Source organism: Miniopterus schreibersii, assembly GCF_964146895.1.
Source record: "Miniopterus schreibersii genome assembly, chromosome: 1".
Taxonomy (NCBI): Eukaryota; Metazoa; Chordata; class Mammalia; order Chiroptera; family Miniopteridae; genus Miniopterus; species Miniopterus schreibersii.
In genome coordinates, this window is record NC_138101.1 from 2,952,905 (window position 1) to 2,971,546 (window position 18,642).

Sequence of the window (18,642 nt, forward strand, 5' to 3'; positions counted from 1 at the left end):
TTGGAAATCAGGATGTGGACTGCTCAGGTCTTTGTTTCTTTGGCCTCCATTTAGGAACATCACTTGCATAGCTTTCCTGGGATTTTACAAACTCACGTTGTCTCCATTGCAGGCGTGGGGAGGGCTGGAGGCTGCTGTAGGACACCTTTGGGTCTTCTCTACTAAAGCACTGAGGCCGCATTGCTTCCTGTCCTGTCCTGGGGTCACAAGGCTCTAAGGCAAAGGCCGTGTGGACTCCAAAGGTCTACCCCTGGGACGGGTTATTGTTGTTCACAGTTTCCCCAAACTGTCCTGTGGGCCCCTCCCGCCAGCCCGCCCGGGTAAACCACACACTCGTTTACTTTTAACTAATCCTAACGCAGAGGTTGGCGCAGGCACGGGGTAGGGCTTCCTCAGTTTCCTTCCGCAGGATGGAAATCAGATGCTAACCACCGTTTCCGCATCATCTCCTGGTTGCAGACTTGCTCCAGCTTTTGTTTTTATCCTGAGAGCCCGCGGAGCCACGGGGTGTTTGGTAGGAGGCCTCGGAGGGCCCTGTGTCTGTGGGCGCCGGGCTCGGGAGAGGCTCCGGAGTGGCAGGGCGGCCCGACGGGAGACACTGTCTCCAGGCCCTCGCAGTGCCTGATGGCTCCTGGTCGTTAGCATTGCCGTTTGGAGAAATGCCTCGATCCCTTTGTGAGAGCTGTAATCTCTGGGCGTAAACCATTTGAAGGCTGCTTTCTAGTTAAGCACGAGGTGGTAAGATTTCCCAGGGCTCCGCGGCGGGGCTGGCTCCACGGTGCGCACCCGCGTGGGTGTGTAGGGCCCGCGCCCAGAAGGCCCCGCGCTTGCTTCCACGCTCTGCGGTGACCATCTTGAAGTTTTGAATCTTTTCGCCTCTGAGCCGTGTTTTGTAAGTGGTGCCTGGTGGGACGGTGGAGCGTGCGGGCGAGCCCAGGGGACACGCGCAGGAGCGTCCGTTCCCTCTGTGCCCTGGGCGGCGCCCGTGGCCCACTTCCCCGTGTCCACGCAGGGTGTGGCTGAGCTCCCACGCGCGGCGGGCCGTGGGAATCCAGCGTGTGGGTGCCTGCGTGAGTGCAGGCGCGCGCAGCCCGGGGAGGCCGCGCCTTCTGGGTGAGCCCGATCTCGGTTCCAGAGCAGAAAGGAGGCAGGGACCTTCTGGAAAGCCCTGAGGACCGAGGGACCCGGCCCTATTCGCTCTCGCTCGTGGTACTTCCCCTCGTTAGCGAGTCACTGACGCTGACAACGATGACGCCCAGGGAAGGGGAACGGGACCGCCAGGGCCCTTCCTCTCAGCCCTCGCCCGTCCTGCGGCCCGGCGCTGAGGGGTGCAGAGCATGGGGGCACCCCACGGGGCACAGGCACAGAGGAGCTGGTTGGGCAGCGTCGCCCCTGCTCGGGGAAGGGCAGTGCTCGGGCGCGTGAGTGGGGGCTCCCCGATGCAGGCTGCGTGTTTCGGGGATCCTGCATCCCGGTCGCATGCGCCTAGATTTGCATTTAAAACCGGAATTGCAGCACAGAATGATGAGCGATAACATTCATGCCAATAACTTAAACTCTTTTCCCTTTATTTCCATTGGCATTAAATAGCAGATACCGTGACGAGTCACGGAAAAAAATGAACGGGCTTTATATTTAAGTTTCGCTCGTGACACTTCCTCCTGGTTTTTAACAAGAGGCTCTGAATGTTTATTTTGCAGTGGGCCCCACAGATTCTATAGTCGGCCCTACTGTGCTGCGGGGGAAGGCTGGCCTTCCGGGAAGGCGGACTCCGTGGCCTGCCCCCACCCTTGGCTTTTGGGATCGGTGGAGACGGTGAGAGCCTGCCACCCGTTGGGCGACTGTTCCCTGTTGGGCGGGGTTATAGTAGTCAGGGGCCCTCACCCAGGGGCTGTCCCATGACCAGGCGCTTGCGTTCTCTCGTGTTGGAGTCCAGCCCCTACGCCCCTCTGTCCCCACAGGCCCGCGGGAGGCGCAGTGGAGTTGGAGTCCCCAGCTCACCCCAGCGAGTTTACTTTTAATAAAGCAGATCTTTGTGTCTGGGTCCTCGCAGGGACGAGGGGTGTAAGTGGGCACCTCAGCCCCCCCAGCTCCGCCTCGGCCGCACAGCCTTCCAGATACATGTGTCCGCATTCAATTAATCACCCCCGATTGTTGGGCAATTAGGTTGCTTTTCTTTTTTCTTTTACAACCAGCACTGAGTGAATGAACACTGTGTTTGAAGGCTCCCTACTCCTGTCCCTCCCCCAGATTTTGGAGTAATTGTCTTAAGAGAGAGTCCCATGCATGCAATTTTATGTAGGAATTATGAGCGTGTTTAATGTTCCTGACACGCCTGACCAGATTATTCTCCAGAAAGTTTCTGTTTTACCACATGCTGATCAGCATTAGGTATTCTAATTTGTTTGACCTTTGCAAATACCATGGATGAAAAATATTTGTTTTAATTCCTGTCTGAATACCAATGAAGTCGAAATTCTTTTCACTTTTGTTCAACAAACATTTAGGGATCCACCGTGTGTGCCAAGGGGGGCGTTAGGTGCTGGACGTGCAACCTTGAGGAGCAAGGTCGTTGCTGTCATTCATTTACTCACCCGTTCGCTCACTCACCCATTCACTCATTCATTCATTCATTCATTCACCCACCCATTCATTCACTCACTCATTCATTCATTCACTTACCACCCACTCATTCACTCACCCACCCACTCACCACCCACTCACCCACCCACCCACTCACTCTCACTCACTCACTCGCTCGCTCACTCATTCAGCAACTGTTTGTGGAGCCCCCACTATGTTCTAGGCAGGGAGAGTGAGGAGTGGGGTGAGAGAAAGGAGGGAAGAGCTGAGCCAGAGGCCCAGGTTCACCAACAGTTAAGGGACATGACATTTTAGCACAATCCAGGCAGGAGGAACAACATGCGCAAAGTGACATGAGCTTGTCCCCTGGAAGCATCCAGGCTTCTCTGCCTGAGCCCAGGAGGCACTTGCCAGCCTGCCTGGGGATCAGGGCCCACCTGGGCCCTGCCATGCTGCCCAGGACGGGCACTGCCTCCTGGCACAGTGGGAACCATTGTCTTCCAGAGCCTGGGGGTGAATGGCCCATTGAGGCAGAACAAAGGCGGCTCAGAGGTCTTAGTTGCTCCAGGCAGGGATGGGATCTGCGACTGCAGGCCAGGGCCACTGAGGGGCGGGGCCACCCTCCTGCCCCCCCTGCACTGTAGAGGCTGCCACCTGGGGCTGCCACCTGGGGCTGCGTCCTGGCACAGCTCGTAAGGCAGGACTGGCCCCCAGGCCTTCCGGACACAGAGGACCGCAGTCCTGTCCCGAGCAGCGTCGGTAGAGGCATATCTTGGACACATCTGCTTCTGTGGGCGGCTCCCGCCTGGTCCCCACCAGGTGCCGGGCTCTGTGTTCGGATGACTGATGAGTGGACAAATGGCGCCCTTTCAAACCTGACCTCGGAGCAGCTCCGATTTTTTTGTTTGGTTAACCCTCACCCCAGGATAGTTTCCATGGATTCCTAGAGAGAGTGGAAGGCAGGCAGGGAGGGAGGGGAGGGGAGAGAGAGAAACATTGATGTGAGGGAGACGCATCGATTCGTGGCCTCCGGCAGGGGCCCCCAGCCGGGGCCGTGGGTTAAACCTGCAGCCCGACAGTGCTCGGCCAGCACTGTACCTGCTGAATCACACTGGCCAGGGCTGGATGATTATTATTTTTAACCAGATGCCGCGCCTTCCTGGCCAGCTCCCCTGAGTGGAAAGAGTATTTGCTTTGCACGGGTCCCGCATGTACAGGCTCAGCCATCACAGTTCAGCTAAACCAGGCCGCTCCCCGACCGCAGGGCTCTGACGGCAGCCCCCTCGGTAAATGGGGTAACTGCACTGAGCACAACTCCGCCCCAGTCCTCCAGCCCGCAGGCCACTGAGTAGTAACGGGGGGTCACGGCCCACGACCCAGTCACTTCCTTCCCCGCCTGTCGCCAGTGGGTCACTGTGCTCCTGGTAGTTCACACCCAGACCCCAGAGTGTGCGGCGACCCTGCCTCCTGGCCTCCCCGTGAGAAACCCAGGCGGCATTTTACAGAAGTGGAAAATCCAAAGGGGAGGGGGCCCGCTGAGGATGTCCAGCGTGGAAATGAAAGTGACCGGCTAGAGGAGAGGTCTGAGTGGAGTGTCAGGGGGACATCATGGGTCCTGGATCGAAGTTGCTGCCCCTCGGGGCTCTTAGGAAGCCGGGGACTCGGGACTGTGGACGTCCAGGCAGAAGCCAGGAAAGGGCCGAGAGAAAGAGGGGTGACGCCAGAGGAAGTGACGCTAGAAAAAAACCCTCGCGGCGAGGACCTCTCCTGAAGACGCTGGAGGCCAAAGAGTAAAATCCTGGAGCTGGTGCTGACTTAGGAAGACAACCGACGCTCCGAGGCCTGGATCGAGGTGGATCGAGGTTTGCCTGGTGTCCTAACGTCCGTGACGAGCGGAGGCCACCGCTGTTCACACTGCTCTCTGTGGATTTTATTTTACTTTTTAAATTAAATTTACTGGGGTGACATTGATTAACAGGATCTTGATATATTTTAAAGGAAGAAATAAAATATTTGGATTCTCCGTATTTCTAATGCTTTAAATTACTGTGTGCTAAGTAAACACCGGCTTTACTTGTTTGTTTTCTGTTGCATTCATAACCATCAGCGGGGGAGTTTTTAGTGTCTTGAAAAAATGTTGAGGTCACGGAACACTTGTGATGTCCACACAGACTATGAGGACCGCTTTGCGTGGTTTCGCATGTGCGGTCACCTTTGTGGCCCCCACACCTGTGAAAGTGAGACCTCCCTGCACTCGCTCCCGTGGGCCCGTCCACGTGTCTGGGCCACGCTGATGTTTCAGACCCTGGCTGGAGGGCGGCAGCTCAGGAGTGTCCAGTGACTCAGGTTTCTCGCTGCAGAAACGGTCGGGTAGCCTGTGGGTCACTTAGAGAGACGCTCCCCCCTTCCCCTCCCCCGTGTTTACTGTGCGGAACCCTGGCTGGCCTGGCTGCTTTGGGGACAACCGTCATCGGGTGAACTGGCTCAACCGTAGCGGTTCCTACACCGGCTTCGAGGTGGAAGGTGGTAAAACAACCCCCAGGCGTTTAGAGCCCCGAGGAGAGGCAGGGCTGTTTCCGGGGCTGGGAAAGAGAATCCACCACCCATCACCCATCACCCACCATCCATCACCCACCACCCATCACCCACCATCCATCCCCCATCTCCTACCATCCATCCCCCATCCCCCACCCCCCATCCCCCACCACCCATCACCCACCATCCATCACCCGTCACCCACCATCCATCACCCATCACTCATCACCCACCATCCATCACCCATCACCCACCATCCATCACCCATCACCCATCACCCACCATCCATCACCCATCACCCATCACCCACCATCCATCACCCATCACCCACCATCCATCACCCATCATCACCCACCATCCATCACCCATCACCCACCATCCATCACCCATCACCCACCATCCATCACCCACCACCCATCACCCACCATCCATCCATCACCCACCATCAATCACCCATCACCCACCATCCACCACCCACCACCCATCACCCGTCACCCGTCACCCACCACCCGTCACCCACCACCCGTCACCCGCCACCCGTCACCCACCACCCGCCACCCACCACCCGTCACCCGCCACCCATCACCCACCATCCATCACCCATCACCCACCATCCATCACCCATCACCCATCATCACCCATCACCGAGACGTGCCCTGCGTGCCAGCCTCTGGGAGCTAAGCCGAGTGTATGTTCAGATGCGCCTCGTGAGAAGAGTTTGATTTCATTTCTCTATTTATTTTATCTCTTTACAGAAACCTTTGAAAATGCAACAGTAGAATACAGAGGGAGGAAATAACATGCTGATTTCACTGCGCCGGGAACTTTGTTTCAATGATGTTCTATTTCCTTGTTATAGGAAATAGAAGATTGCCCTTGTAGGTTGCCATAGAAATACAGTTTTGTATCTTTTAAATAATTAAGATGCTGTAAACATTTCTCCGAATTATCACCCGCTCTGAGTAAACAGGTTTTAAGGGCCGCATAACAGTCCGTCGTGGAGATACGGCTGTTGATTCAGTAACTATGTGGGTTCACTCATCAGACTCGGCCCGCGGCCCGTGGGGGGCGTGCGTGGGTCAGGGTGCGGGCCGGAGGGTGAGGGATCTCCCCACCCGCTGGGCTGGGACGTCCCCAGGACCCATGCGGGCTCCCTGACGAGGACTCAGTGACTCCCTGAGTCCCAGGCTTGGGAACGTTTGGGGTGGAGCCGGGAGCCCTCGGGGCCAACCCTATGACCCCAGGCACACCTTGTTGATGGCACCTTTCCTGCAGGTGACCCAATTTTCAAAACCCCTAACTGGGACATTTGTTCGGGTACAGGTGCGTGTCCATCTGGGGACAGTGGGGTGGCAGGTGAGAAATTGGGGCAGTGGCTGGAAACCTGGGGGATGGGGTGGCTGTGGCTGTGTCTTTGTGAGGAGCCGTGCCATGTGGTGACAGGTGGTGACAGGTGATGGCAGCAGGCCTGGGGACCCCTGCCCAGGCCCAGGCATGCTTGTGGCTGGCTGTGTGACCCTGGGCAAGCCGCGCGGCCTCCTCGGGCCTCAGTTTCCTCATGTGTAAAGTGAAGACCTGCCTTAGGGCACAGAGCCTGGGCTCTCGGAAGCCGGGACATCTGCGGAAGGGAGCACACGCGGGACGAGGCCCTCACCCCGAGACAGATCTCATGACGACCCAGGGAACATCCAGGGGACTCAGCTGGGACAAGGGGCACACGGGGTGCCCCAGGGTTACACTCAGTGCTCACACAATTTGGGATCTGAGTGCGGATGTGCTATATTGTTCTGAAGGCCACGGCCCCCGGCCAGCAGGAAGGGGCTGGGTTCATTCATACACCAAAGGCAGGCACGCGTCTGGTTTTTCTACAGTGTTGGACCTGGTCCCTCCCATCTCCCATGCACACTGTTGGGGGGCCCTGTCCCCCATCCGCATCCTGGGGGAAGGATCCTCCTGACCCTCCCCACCCTGGTCAGGGCGGTGGTGTGCTCCGATTGGTGGGCTTGGGACAGGTTGTGACATGAGGGACTGGCCTAGGGTTGGGGTGGGGGTGGGAAGGCAGCTCTGGGGTCTGGGGTAGCCGGTCCTGCTGGTGTGAGTTATGCTCCATTCTCCCCGGGCCTCTCTCGGGAGCCCGCCTTCTGCTGAGAACTCTCCTCTCCATGGGCCTAAGTCTCCTCTCCCCCTCAGGGGTTTCAGACTTGGGCGGGAGCTACTTATTGGGCCCGAAGGCACCTTAGCCAAGTCCCTCTGAGAACTGAGCCCAGAGGTGGAGGGGAAGGGAAGGGAAGGGCAGCAGGGTCCCCCCTCCTCCTTCCCGGGCCACCCACACCGGCTGTGGGTCGCTGGACTTCGGGTGGCTGAGCTGTAACTGTGCTTTGGCTGTATCAGCGGCTATGAAAGGCGCCTCCGTGTAGCAGGCCGGGCTGGGCGGGCGGCCCAGGCCCCTCTCCAGGGCTGTCCCAGCCGGCCACCCCCATCCCGAGAAGCGGCCGGTCACTGGCGAGAACACGAAAACACAGGGAGTGGAAGAAAAGGCTCGCTGGTTTCATGTTTTAGACGGACTTGGTCACAATAAGAAGTGGGATTGAGTTGGGGAGCCTGGGGGGTTAGGACAGGAGGGAGCTGAGGGGCGGGAAGACAGAATGGAGCTGAGAGGCCGGCCACGTGGGAGAAAGGGGCCGATGTGTGTGGGAGAATTGACGTGAGGAGTGGTGGAGCCTCTGCGGTGGTGCACCTGGACCGCCCACAGGTTACGGGGGTAGGGGATACAGCTGTGGCTATGAGTGACCAGGGCCATGTCACAGGGGCCCCAGAGCAGGCCAGATGGACAAGGGGCCAGTGCCGGAGCTGTGGTGGGGAGGAATCTAGGGGCTGGGCTGCCCAGAGGACGGCTGGGTGGTGGGAAGTCCAGGAGGGCTTCCTGGAAGAAGTGAACCCATTCAGCATGTATTTGTCAGGGCCTGCTATGTGCAGGCATGGAGATTGGTGTTGGGGATGCAGGAGACACAGAGCCCCGAGGGAGTTCACAGATCTAAGGAGAAGTAGGAGTCAGGGGAGGGGAGGGGGAGAGGGTTCCAGGCCAGGCCGTGTGGAGGCGCAGGCAGGAGCAGGCTCAGCCAACGCCGGGGGGGCCCAGCTCAAGACCCCTCCGTGGTGTGTGGAACTGTCCCTGATTGACAGACAAGGAAATGGGGCAGGGGTTTCACAGCTCATAGCAGATGAGTTGGAATTTGAACCCAGGCCTGCAGATGCCAGGTCGGCCTGCACTCAGGTCTGCGGGGACCTCCTTGTACCCCGGGGCTGCGAAGTGGGCACCGCATGAGGGAGGCCCGTGGGCTCGGCGGCCAGCTCCCTTCATTATTGGCTGGGGTGCTCTGAGCATCCTGAGGGCCCGAGGGGCCGGAACCCCCGAGCCGACCCACTGTGCCGTCATCTGGCGTTTTCCTTCGGGCGCCTGGCCAGCTCGGAGAAGGCGGCCGTGCGTTTGCTCGATTTTTCTCTGACCCAGATGAAGAACAGGTAGCCATTCTCCCCATGCGACAGGCGAAGATGAAAGTGGGGCGTGAGGGCAGGCGAGGGGAGGCCGGTATTTGTGGAATGGATGAGACAGATGCGGGGTAACAGCCAAGGCCCCACAGTCCTCATCTCAGCAACCATCTGCCGTTGGTGCTGGGACTCCCCCCCCTCCCCCCGCAGTAGATGAGAAATGGAGGCTCAGAGAGGCCAGGCTCCTTGCCCGAGGTTGCACAGCCAGAAGGTGGTGGAATTGGGGTTCCGCCCAGCTTTGCCTGACTCCAAAGCAAATGCTGTTTCCACCACACCCGGTGTCTTCCAGAGCCAATTTTGCTGCTGCAGGAAACTCCCCCCCCCCCCCCCCCCGGGCTATCTAGGACGGGAACTCCGTGACCGAGAATCAGGAGGGAGCCCTAGAAAAAGGGGGCCTGCAGCTCCTCTCACAGCCCTTGCTGGCCCCCAGAAGCCCCATTCCCACATCCGGGGCTGGCTGTCCTTCTGGAGGTCGGAACCCCCCAGCATTCGGCTTCCAGAGAAAGGAGAGAAGATTCTGGCCACTCAGCGCAGGCCCTTGTGGGGACTTGGCCCACTTTCTGGACTCAGGCAGGGCCCGAGGGAGCCTGAGGGGCCGGCGTGCGGGGACTTAGAGTCTCTTCGCTGCAAATGTGCAGTTCTCCTGTTTTGTGCACGTGCCCTGCCGCTGTGCATGGGGCTGTGGACGTCCCCCAGGGAGCCTCTTCTTATAGAGACCAGGTCGGGGACGCCGAGGGGTCCAGGGCGTCCAGCGGCTGGGGGCTGCAGGGTCCTTTATGCCTCACATCTGTATAACTCTACATTTTCATTTCTCTCAAATACACATTTAGTGGAATTTTATTGTCAGTTGCTTTTACAGCCATTAAAAATCAAACTCATTTTATTATCGGAAATTAAAGGCACGTACTCACTGGGAGACACACACTTGGAGCTCGGAGGAGGGGCTGCGGGAATAGGTCTCCCTGACTCGGCCGTTCAGGCGACGCTGCGAGGCTGCCTCACAGGGAGGAGCTGATGAAACCTGCGCCCGCGAGACACCTGAGGTTGCTCTAGGTTGGCTTTCCCCCCATTTTGCACGTTGCTGCAAATGAACGCCGCACCGTGTATCTGAGGATTAACTCCCAGGGTGGGAATTGGAGGGTCAAAGGGTACGTGTGTTTTTATTGTGATTAATGTGGGGCTCGGGTCCCCAGCCCCCATCAGCACTGGGCTTTACGGCTTCTTACCCTTGACAGAGCCAGGATCCTGCAGGGACACCCCTTAGGGGATGGAGGTTGGCTGGCTGGTTACTAAGGCCGACTGTGGGGAGATCTTAGAGGGTCTAGGGGGGCTCTCTGCTGGGAGTGCTGTTGGCAGGGATATTTCCGCCACCTACTGGGGTCAGGACTGGCCCCACCTGGGTTAGCCAGGACCTCAGTAAACTTGGAGCAGGCAGAGTGTCCCTTTGGGACCATAGCCACTGGCTTGTGGTTCCTTTGCTGGTCTGGAGTGAGGGGACAGCCAGGAGAGGGGCTTGGAAGGGGCAGTTCCCATCCTTGGAAGGGGCAGTTCCTAGAGCCTAAGGGGAGGGGTGGGTGATCCAGACTTGAGGGGACAGACACGGCAGGCTCAGGCTCAGCGGGCCTCCCCTGGTGGTCCAGCTGGGACCCTATTCCGAGCCTTCAGCGAGCCAGGGCTTGGAGCTGGGCGGGGTCGGGGGGGAGTCAGGAGGCCTGGGCCTGGGTCCAGCAGGCCACCCTCTCCGTGTTCCTGTCAGGTCAGAGGGTGGCTGTGGGAACGGTGGAGGAAATGGGTAGAAAGGGCTGGAACATGTCTCCCGCAGAGAAAGTGCCCAGTAAATGTTTGTGGCGATCACTCTCACTGGCTGGTGGCCTCTGGAGACCCTCTGAGCCGAGCTCTTCTCATTTGCTGCCTGCTTGTGATGGTCACGGTCACAAACGCACGGAGCCCCCTCTCCCTGACCCCGGGAGGGGCTCACCAGATACGTGCTGTGTGAACCGGAGGACTTTTCTGTAGTATTTTAGGCAAATGCCTCCCGCCTCCTGCTGCAGGGCTGGGAGCCAGAGGTTTGGGGCTGAGGGCTGGGTGGGCACTTGGGGATCCCTCTACTGTCACCTGAGAAATTGGGGCTCGAAGTCCAAGGGCTCGTCCAGGTGGGGCTGCTGTGTGGGACCCAGGCTGGTCCCTGCAAACCCGGGCGGGTAAGGAGCCTTCTCAGGGAGGCAGCTGGACGTTTGAGATGCTCTCGTCAGTTCCCTTTGTGTCTCCCAGTCGCCAGGGGAATGGTCTTGCTGCACCCCAGGCCCCGCCGTCTCAGCCGGGGGTGGTAGGTGGGGCGGCGTGGGCCAGGCGTGAGGCCTCCCTCCCACCCTCACGCTCATCCCAGCTCCTCCTCTGAAGAACGGCAGCCTGGTGACGGGGTTATTTCAAGGGGATTCCCATGGAAACGGGGGTGGGAGGCTGCTCTGCGAGCTGTGTAACGTGAGTTGCCGAGGCTGTGTGGCCCCGACTGAAGGGTGCGTGGTCCTCTGCTGGGACCTTCTCTGCACCTCGTGGGCTGGGAGCCTTGGCCCGGGGGAGGCCAGTGCCCCCTCCGCTCTCCTGGGCCAGTGAGTGCGACCCCGACACTGGCACTGCCCACCGAGCCCCCAAGGCTCCTTCCTATGAGACCCTGGCTGGCTGCCAGGGGCCTCAGGCCTGGCCGTGGCCCAAAGCTCTCTTCTCCCCAGCAGGTCTCGGGTGGTGTCCGGTGCAGCTCCCCGGGTTCTCTTGGCCCGGCCTCTGTGCTCTGTGTGCTGATCGGCAGCTGTACTCCTTCGTTTTCGGTTGTGGCCTTCATTCATTCATCCACTCACTCCTGTACCCAGCAGGTTTTATTTCGCATAAGCAGCACCCTCCACTCAATGAAAGGTGGACTGGCTAACCTCTCTGAGCCTCACTTTTCCTGTCCGATCAATGGAAGCACGGATGCCTGGCCTCGTAGATGGTTGGTGGGGGTGGTGAGAAAGTGGGCTGTGGGTAAGGTGAGCTGTGCTGGCATCAACAGTATCTCTATGGCCACAGGGCAGACGGTGGGAGGCTCCTAGAGGCAGGGAGACCCCCTGGGAACTGCCTCGGGGTCTTTGCACCTGCTGAAGTGTCCTCAGGGTGGCGAGACTCATTGGCCAGGTCTGGTGACCCAGTGCACCTAAGGGAGGGCCTGGCCACGTTCCGCTCGGCGTCCCCACTCGGAAACACGGAGACAGTCTGCGTGTTTGTGCCATGATTCCCCTCCTTCCTTGTGTTCAAAGAAGTGAAGGAACGAAGTCCACCCCCGTGTCACCTGTGAAATGCAGAGTCACTGGGCAGGGAGCAGTGGGGCGCGGACAAGAGCCGGGAAGGGGCTCGGTAACACTGAGGGACCACGGGGAGAAGCGCGACGAGGGGACCCCGGGAGTGGCAGAATGAGTTTGGGATTTCTGGTCGTCCTGGCTTCCCTGCTTGTTACCCGGGACCTGGGCGCATGATGCGACCTTTAGGCCTCAGCCTTCCCGTCTGTAAACTCAGGACGTCGCAGGCAGGCTTTGGTGATGCTGGAGGACTGGGTAGGACAGCGGGTGTGAGGGCTGTCGCGGTGACGGGCGGCCTGCCTCCTCCTCCCCCAGCCCACCCCGGCCTCCGCGCGCAGACCTCCTGGGACAGGCGTCCGCGCCTCTGTTGTACGTATCAGTCTGTTTCCGATGCTGGGGGACCGTCTCCAGCCTGCGCTGAGCGTTCGTTAGCATCTCTACTGCGCACCTTGGTCCGTTCCTTGGTTCTGGGCTGTAGTTTTCGAATCTGTCCGCTCTTTCTGGTCAGGGGTTTGAGCCTGAGTGGGGTTCCAGGCCCAGGCACTGGCCGGGGGCTGCGGCAGCTCCGGTCGCCCCGGGGCTGGCGGCTCGTCTGCCGTGTACGGGGCCGCCCCACGCCGGCCTCATCCCTTTACCCGCACGCCGCGTGGGCCAAACGCGGAGGCTGGGCGGGATGTGCCTGGGGCCATCTGCTTGCAGCCCTTGGACCAGATGGCCTACAGGGACTCCGGGGGCGTGGAGTGGGGAGGGAATACATTCGCTGAGCACCCAGCATCTCCGAGCCAGGCATTGCTGTCGTGATTCTACAAACCAGGAGCACAGGGCTCAGAGTGGTCAAGTCGCCTGTGAGAGTCACACAGCCAGGACGTGGCGGGTGGGATTCGAACCCAGGGCTTCCTGACCTCTTAGCTCTCATTCTGTCCACCAGGCACTGAAGTTCACAGTCATCATTCCAGCCGAACGCTGTGGCGGTGACCTACGGGAGATATTGATAAGCGGGGGTGACTCATGCAGGAGCCAGCTGACTCCGCTCCCAGTGACGATGACCGCCAGGTCCTGGGCTGTCCGCGGGCTTTTGCATGACCTTTGGGACTGCGTCCTGGAGGAGCATGGGACAGCCAGGAGGGGAGGGTCGGTCTGCGTGTCGTAAGATACTCTGCCTACAAAGAGCTTTCTAGTAAATTCAGGGGAGGGTGGATAAGCTGGACTCAGCTTTGAGAGCTGACACTGATCCCCTGAGGTTGGTCAGGCTGAGGGGCTTTGCAGAACTAGTTCCGCCCGGGGCCGCTGCGTGGGCTGGACCCCAGGAGAGTAAGGCCAGGAGGGAGAGAGGGGCCTCGTCTCCTGATTAGGGCTCTGTTCTCCAGGGGGCCTCCGTGGAAAACAGGGCTCCCCACGGTGTGTGGAAATGGGCGGTGGGTGGTGATAGCCCAGCGGGGAGGTGGTCAAGCACAGTGATTCAGGACAAGGCCTCGGTGTGGCCCTGGACAAGTCGGGCCGGGCCGCACAGCCAGCAGCTGCTCTGGGCTGGGGCGGTGGTAAGAGCCTAGACTCTGGAGTCAGGCCACGTGCATTTGAATCCCCACGCCCCTTGCTAGCTGTGTGGTCTGGAGGGAGTTGCTTAACCTCTCTGTGCCTCAGTTTCTTCACCTGAAAAATGGAGATGAAAAAATGGTATACTCAGGCCCTGGGGTGTTGGACGCTGAAAGGAGTTACTTTGTGTAAGACACTGAGGGAGGGCCTGGGACACGGCCAGTGCTGTTTGTCTTGGCGGCTCTGACGACCGCCGTGGTCCTTGCCGCTCGCCGCCTCCTCTGCCAGCCCGCGGGAGCCGTGCCATCCTTGCTGTGCAGTGGGGCCTGACACCACCTGAACGAAACTGAACTGAGTGGTCACGATCATGGATTGGCGGCCCCAGGGGCTGAAGCAGGTGGCCGGAGGCGGATTCTGCTTCCCGTGTGGGTGCTGGAGTGTCTGAGTAGATTGGTCCCGAGCCCGGGCCTCTGCCCACTCGCCCGCCTTCCTGCCAAGAGCAGGCGGGAGAGTCATCCGCAGCCCCGGGCTCGGAGGGGAGCGCAGGCCTTCTGCTGGGGGGCAGATGGCCGGGAGGGGCGGCCAGGTGCTGGGGGCAGGCGCAGGAGACGGCACGTCAGACAGTCCGGTGGCCTCCTCGCCCTGGGCCCACCCAAGCCGCTGGCAGTTAAGTTGCCCGCCAAGATGCCACATGTCACAGCCGTCTGGGTCAGATCAGAGTGTGACAGCCCGAGCTCAGCAGCCCGGGGCGCAGGACGGATCCGAGAATGAGGTGGTCATGCTCACCAACTGGCCTCCGCCACCCACGGTCAGTGTTTGGCTCAGACGGGCTGTGTGCTGGCCGTGACCCAGGCGTCCGGTGGCTTCTGCTGTGGCCTGTGAGGTGTGCATGGAGGGCCGAGGGCGAGGGGGAAGGAGCTGTGTGGGACCCAGGGCTGCAGGCACCAGGCATGTAATTCTGATTTTAGCTCTCGCAGGAGGGCCTGTGACCCTGAGCTGTAGACAAAGGTTCTGAGACTCGGGGGCTGGGTCCTTGCCCAGAGGCCATGGCAGAGCCATCATCTCGAGTGGGTGTGGTGGCCCATCCCCTCTCTTTCCACAGCACCACCCCTTTATCACATACCCAGTTCACCGCCAAGGTCCCGTCCTTCCTCTCTGGGGTGGCGACGAGGGGAGCCGAGGGTGGGCTGAGGGAAGAGGCCCAGGGGTGGGTGAGGGGCAGGGGCCAAGTATGCTGAGTGGGTGACAGACAGCTGCAGAGTGGAAGGTGACACCTGAGCCATCGGCCCGCCAGGTGGGCAGCCTGGGAGGGCTCCCCAGGGACCGCAGGCTGCTCCGTAAGGCAGGACTGGGAAGTGCAGTGGGCGTCGGGGGCTGCGGGTTGCAGGCCTTGCAGGCAGGTGAGGAGACTGGTCTTCCCTGCAGCCAGCCAGAGGGGCCGGGAAGGGCGCTGAGTTGGGTGAGCCCGGGCGTGAGCAGAGTTGGGTGGAGAGGGACTTGAAGGAGAGGAGATTGGAGGCGGGGCTGCGGCGATGTTGTAGGAGTCTGCCACGTCAGCTCGGGCCCTGTGCTGCTTTCGTGCATAAGGACCCCAGAGGGCTTTCCTTTTCTAGACCCTGCGCCTGGGTCTCCCTCAGGCTGCTGCCCAGGGAGCTGGAAGTCCCTGGGACCCCTGTCCTCTGAGGCGTGGCCCTCACCTGAGGGCTGACCTGCAGTGGTATCCGCCCCCCGCTCCTGACCAGGGCATCCCGAGGGGTGACCAGCACTGTCCCCAGAGCTCCCCACAGACAGGACTGAGCCACAGTCACCACCCTTGGGACTTTCCTTGGTCTCGCCCCCCTCTTGGCCTCCTTTCCATCCTGTCCCACTTCCCACCCCTTCCTGGTTTTTCTTGGAAACCCTTCCGCTCGAGTCCTTGCGTCGGGGTTCGCTGGGACCCGACCTAAGGCAGGGCAGTGAAGAGGCCGAGGGACTCATTCAGAAGGAGGCTCAGGGGACATACGACGAGACCGGACCCAGGCAGCAGCCACGGCAGGAGGCGCTGAGGCCACGGCCCGCGGGAGGCACGTTCTGAGGCCTCAGAGGACCTGGAGGCTGGAGTCAGCACCGCGGACAGCGCCCGGGAAGCGCCTGGGCTGCCACCCTGGGTCCCCCCTTGCACTGGGCCCAGGGCCGCGCAGCTGCTTCCCCGCTGCTGGACGCCCCGCGTTCTCTGCAGGGCCGTGTGCCTGGGCCTGGCCTCCCCGAGGGAGCTGCTGACCTGTCCTCTCGCACCCACCCTGCAAATTCTTGGCCCAGGGGGACGGGATCTGACAAGACTTTGGTTTCTCCTGTTCCTGGTCGTGGGATGGGGACTCCGGCTTGGGCTCAGTGGGACGGGCCTGGTTGTGCAGGCTCGAAGCTCTAAAGGTGGACAGATGCCCTCCTCTGGGCCTTCCCAGAACATGAATCCGTGGAGCCCGTGCTCACTGGTCCGTCTGTCTGCCCACCCAGCACAGTTTGCTTTCCAGTGTTTGTTGACCCTGCGCTACGCCCTGGGGACCTGGAGATGGCTGGGGTCCCCTTGGCCATGCTCTGGGGAAGGAGCTGTGGAGGGAGAGACAGCTGGAGTGCCATTCTGACAAGTCCTGGGAGAGACGGGGCTGGGAGGCCTCCCTGTCGTGATGGGGGAGGGGAAGGGAGGGGCGACGTCCCTTGAACTGGTCTTAGGAGATTAGCCAGAGTTTTCCACGCAGCGAAGTGAAGGCGATGGGCCGCTGGGCGGAGGCGTTGGCTCCCAGAGGATCGGAATAGCACACTGTGCGCGCAGCAAGGTGTGGTTTGGGCTCCAGCGGGCTGAGGTGGGCAGAAGTGCGGATTCGGTTAGTAAGGACCCCGACAAGCGTCCCGGGGCACCGGGGCTTGATCTGGGAGGTCCAGCGTCCAGCAGAGGTATTTAAGCTGGAACGTGATGGAGTCCGATTTTTAATTTAGGGCGTTCTTTCCAACCTGGATGGGAGAGCGGACCAGGCGGGGCGCAGGCAGAGGGGGAGGCTTTCCCACTTAACCGGGAGGGGAGAGGACTGGTCCCCGGGCCAGGCTGTGAGAGGCTGTAACCAGAAGCACCCGCGGGCCCAGACCACGTCTCCCTAATTTAGGAAAAAAATGGGAGGAAAGATCCTTCCCATCTCTGCTCTTCTGGGATGGAAACAAGCTATTTTGAACCAAGCTAAAGTTAGATTTCTAATTTTCTTTTGGATCCGCGTGTCGCTGCGAGCAGTCGAGGCCGGGACAGCAGCCCTGCGTGGACGGAGTGCCATAAATCAGCGCACGTCACAGGCCGCAGAACAAGCCGTCCCCACACGCGGCACATCCCCGCACTTGTAATAAATCTAATTCTTTATCTTTTGGGGGCTTCGGACTAGAGTAATTAGTCATTTCTGCTGATTCCAGCAGACCAGCGCTTACGCAGGGTTAATGGAAAGCAAGTGTATTTGAACTGCCGTTGCTGCCCTTGCGAATGTCTGTTTCCGCAGCGGAGGATCCTCTTTGCTTCTTTGTTGCCTCTTCTAGAAATAGGTCGGCAACAGGAGTAACAAACCCCAGGCCCTGAGTTCCTGCCGCGCCCCCAGGAGGGACGCTGGTCCCAGTGCCGTCCGCCCTGCGTGTTCCAGGCCCTTCGGTCCATCTCACCACGGGCTGTGTTTGCTCGGGGCCCATGCTGTGTCTGGTCTCTACCCCCTGCACCGTCCTGGGTCAGGAACTACCTGTATACCCTCGTGTTAGTATTCACGAAGTATTTTTCTTTAGAAGTTGTCTCTTGCCCTGGCTGGTGTGGCTCAGTTGGTTGGGTGTCATCCCGTGCACCCAGAGGGTGCCTGTTCAATCCCGGTCAGGGCACACGCCCGGTCAGGGCTCTAGCGGCGTGCAGGAGGCGGCTGATTGATGCATAGCTCCCACGTCGATGTTTCTCTCTCCCCCTTTCTCCCCCCCCCTTCTTCTTTCTCTAAAAATCAAGAGAAATATAAATAAAATTAAAAAAAAACCACCAACTGGCTCTCTACCGTAAATGGAAAACCAGCAAATCACACACACACCCAGAACTGTAAAGATAAGCGCGGGCGTCTCCGCGGGAAGGGGGCCTATGCACCCCCGAGAGGTTTCATCCGCCGAGCTGCGTGTTAACCGCATCGGGCTGCAGGACAGGCTGAGGCGGGCAGGCCTCCCAAAACCTAATGCCGCCTCGAACTGAAACACTAACAAAAATGGTAACGATGCTGTAACAATGTAGCGCTGCTTTAAAAAAACAAGTTACATTCCTAATAAAGAAATGTTCCAGAAATTATACAATTTTATCTTAGAAAAACAAAGGTGAAGGTCGTTTGTGGGAAGGGGCCGTAAGGGAGGGAGCAAAGTCCAGAGGGAGACAAGTCCCGTGTGCGGGAGAGAGACTCGCCCACCGACCCTTCCGGCTGAGCTGTGGGAAGAGGAGCACAGGCGCCCCCGGCCGTGCTCCCTGGCCGCTTGCTGTGTCCAGCTGTTGGTATATTTTGTGTTCAGCGGCTCCTGTGGCTGGCACAGAACATTAACAAACCAGGACAGGCCAACCTGGCTCCCATGTTACACTGTATCATTCTCTGGTTACGAGTCACCTGTGACGTGATTTGCTTTGCAGAGGCCGTGGTCTCAGCAGAACGGACTGTCCGTGGCCGGCAGTGCTGTTACATGCGGGCTGGAGGCTGCTGTCCTGGGCTGCGATTGGGGACCGTTAGTCCAGCGGCCTGGGATGAAGAGGGGCAGGAAGGAGAGGGTTATGGCAGCTCTGGCGCAGACCCATGACGTGCGCCCTGATGGGCCTCCCGGAAAACCTAGGAAAGCTGCAGCACTGTGTGGAGACTGGTCCAGAAGACTGAGAGGAAAACTAGCTCATAAAATATTCCTCTGCCCTCCCTTGCAAGGGTCCATAGTTCATGGTGAGAAAACTCACAGAGAAAGGAGACGGCAGTCACCCACGCAGGCCGGAAGGCAGGGTGTCTGTGCACAGGGTGGTCGCGAGGGTCAGATGAGACAAGGTATGAGAGAGCAGACAGAGGAGGTGGCGATGGCATTGGGGGCGGAGATGCTCTCACGCAGC

General features: G+C 59.8%; 2 protein-coding genes across 3 annotated transcripts in view; one reads left to right on the top strand and one right to left on the bottom strand.

Moving 5' to 3' along the window:
- The window catches only part of STK32B (serine/threonine kinase 32B), a 616,411-nt gene that overhangs the window by 18,109 nt on the left and 579,660 nt on the right, over positions 1-18,642 (bottom strand). The gene's annotated exons all lie outside the window — the stretch shown is intronic.
- The window catches only part of PPP2R2C (protein phosphatase 2 regulatory subunit Bgamma), a 69,753-nt gene that overhangs the window by 4,718 nt on the left and 46,393 nt on the right, over positions 1-18,642 (top strand). The window contains exon 1 of one of the 2 annotated variants that reach the window (XM_081149276.1): positions 14,131-14,337. The exons of the other annotated variant lie outside the window; for it this stretch is intronic. The gene's annotated coding sequence lies outside the window, so the exon portion shown is untranslated. Of the gene's footprint in view, positions 1-14,130; positions 14,338-18,642 lie in introns of those variants that run through there. 2 annotated transcript variants of the gene reach the window in all.